Source organism: Dicentrarchus labrax, unplaced genomic scaffold, assembly GCF_905237075.1.
Source record: "Dicentrarchus labrax unplaced genomic scaffold, dlabrax2021, whole genome shotgun sequence".
NCBI classification, from domain to species: domain Eukaryota; kingdom Metazoa; phylum Chordata; class Actinopteri; family Moronidae; genus Dicentrarchus; species Dicentrarchus labrax.
Genome location: NW_026136710.1, coordinates 1,613,344 through 1,616,674, shown reverse-complemented (window position 1 = coordinate 1,616,674; position 3,331 = coordinate 1,613,344).

The following is a 3,331-nucleotide window of genomic DNA, read 5'->3' as shown; positions in this document are numbered from 1 at the left end:
GTAGTCTACACTCATCAGACCCTGACGCTCAAACACCACCCCCTCCGTCCCATCAACACACACACACACACACACACACACACACACACACCTCTTGTACACACTCATACCCTGTGACCTCCTGCGTCCGAGCTGGCCGGTCTGTGGAGGAGCCCGGTCACCTGTCGTTGTCACTCGCGGTATATTTAGCTCTGAGGTGTCAGTGATGCTGCCTGTGTGTGTGTGTGTGTGTGTGTGTGTGTGTGTGTGTGTCTTTCAGTTTGTGTGCGCGTGTGTTGGGGGGGGAAAAATGTGTTGCTGACACTCAGGGCCTCCATGGGCCTCGGTGTAAGAGCCCAGGATTACTGGTCCAAAGACCGGCGGCTCTACACATTACATACAGAGAGAGAGAGAGAGATCAAACCTGCGAGCGTGTCCTAGATATCAGCGCACTGAGCATCTGCTTGGCGGAGGATTACCTCAGCTGTCTGCTCCTGTCAGAGGCAGGAAAGGAGACCAGCAGACTCCTTTGACTTCGATGATCTATGAATCCATCGAATAACGCAGCAGGAACATGGCTGACTCACCGAAAAGCCCCGAAACAACAACCCCCCCGCTGGTTTCTAGAGTAAAATCCTTCTGGTTCTCATTGTTACACAAAATGTGTGGTTCTAAAAACTGGGAGGGCTGGTTGATGAACTTCGGACCGTATTATTTCCCTTGATGATAACCAACACGCACATACTGGAGAGTTAGCTTAGCTACAACACCATGCAGAAACTTTTACAAAGTGCTGTGAATGTGCTTCTAGTGCCTGAATTGGACCAAAAAACAGTTTCAGTACCCAAATTCAGCAATCTCCGGTACCAGGGGTGTGTCCAGATGGGGGGGTCTTTCAGAGGTTGTAGCGGGCTCCAGCTAAAGATACTGGTATCATGTGAAACTAGGTGGTCTAACGCGTCCATTGCTAAGAAATAATGTTGGAAAGGAGACAAAATAACGCTCCAAATTTTGGTGAAGGCCATTTTTAATGGGATATCAGGACGTTTGACCTCGGGTTGTCTCAATGAAAACGGGTTCGATGCCACTATTCAAAGGCTAACTGAGGTGAACTACGCTAACTAACTGAGGAATCTGGCTTTTTGACTGTCCAGATAAGTTTGTTTTAAAACTATTATTAAATATGTATTCTCATTGTATTGCCATTTTTCATGGCATAAAAATCCAAGAATGACCCTAAAAACGGAGAGACTGCACTCTGTCTTTGTATTAGCATAAACAGATATATACGTAGTGCAAAGAGTAGTGTCTAGCACAGTAATATCTAAACTACTATTACTATCTGCTCCAATGTGCTCAGGTAATAAACCACAGTAAGAGTTCCCAGTGGAGAACATGAAGATTCCCTTTGTTTTAATTCCCGACATTGTCCAGAAATTGTCCTGAATTCAGGATTTACAGACACTGAAGCCGCAGTAACTGTCGTAAATGTAATCAACAAAAAGTTTCTCAGTTACTCGTGACGTTAAAAGCTCCAGCTGTTCATTATATAGTATAGTAGTAAACATAGTATTATATTCAGACGTCCTTGAACTCATCGTGTCCAAATCAAAGATAAAATCATGTGCGGTTGATTTCAGTCTGCCACTAACAGCAGCTAGAAACTGCAGGTCAGTGAGTTTCAGCCAGCGAGGACCCGCTGATGGAAAGGAAACAGTCGAAGCGTAAACGATAATTCCACCTGAAAATAAATTCTGTGCACGATTTCCCTCGTACAACACACACAGACGGAGACGAGGGCAGATTGTTTGGCGTTCGGGCTCGAAAGGAATGTGTGAAACGTTCTGGTGCGTTAAATTTACGTGCTTTAATTTCCCCACCGTTGGTTTGCATCCATCCTTCCCTTCCTCCTGAAGAAGAAATATGCTGTTCATTTTACCCACCCCCCCCCCCAACCAACGGGTTGTTTAGACTCCTGTCTGCACCATTTACACTTGAGGAAGGGAGGAAAAGGGGGGAGGAAATGAAAGGAGGTGGGAAGGAAGGGAAAAGGCTAACAGTGATTGTTTGTGTGCAGAACACGGGGCTGAAATTGAATTATGGCAGATTTAAGCTGTCAGGGAAATCACTCGCTCTGGTCGGTTTAGAGGTTGAAACAAACCTTCGGCTGTATCCGACGTACGCGATGTGTGGTACACGCTGGTTTTAACAGCAGTAGTAAACGACAGCACGGCTAGTGGCAAACTACTTTTATATCCGGTCCTAAAGAAAAAGGTTATAAATGTTGGTTTTCAGGATCGTCCCAATAATGAACATATATTATGAACCATTATCCTTCCCTCTTCCAGTCCACTTTAAGAGGCTGTAACAGGCTCCAGTTTAAAGCTAGAGTAAAGATACTGGTATCATATGAAACTAGATGACCTACTGCATCCATCCGTACCAACAATGTCATGCTTGCACGTTGGGAAGGAGACTAAATGATGCTACAACATTAGGACGGATTTTGGAAATGGAAAAACTAGCAACCTCTGAGTCCAGGATATCTGAATGAAAATGGGTTTTATGGGAAGAAGTCGCTGCATCTTTAGCGCCAACTCGTTTCCGCGTGATGGACAGTTGTCACAGGTCTGCACGTTGTGTGTCTTCTTGTCTCAGCTCAGTAAAATGACGTTTGCATGTACAGTGTGTGTTTGTGTGTCCGTGTGTAACCGTGCTCGCTGTCTGTGTAGGCGGGAGTCCGATGAAGGTGTTGGAGGAACATAAACAAGCAGTGACAGAAGCAATAAGCTCCGGCTGAAAAGAACCAGATGTGTGCAGAGAGACATCCTCAAAATATTATTACTGGAAGTCTTCTAACGTTTCTCCTCTGTCCACCTTAAAACTCTCTTTGTGACGTCAGAACAGAGTGATTCATTGTGCCGCGGCTCTGGTGGACCTAAAAGACTGGTGTGTAGGATTTAGTGGCATCTAGTGGTTGCAGATTGCAACGCACTCGCTTCACGCTGCTCTTCTAAACGCAAAGGAGAAACTACGGTGGCCATGAAATATGCAATAAACGCCCTTATCTAGAGCCAGTGTTGGGTTTGTTCTATCCTAACAGCACATCTTAATAAAGTCAGTTAACATAACTTAAAACTACATTAATTAAAACTTAAAAATAAAGTAAAAACTGAGTGAATTTAAATGTGTGCTGTATTTTAATTATTGGTGATATAATTCCAGTTTGTTCCATTGACTCATAACTTTATAACATTATAAAATAAACTGAAGTCGGTAAAAAAAAAAAGATGCATTTAAGTGACTTTATTCAGATAAATTCTGTTCACACATTTTATATAAAGTTTGGAGA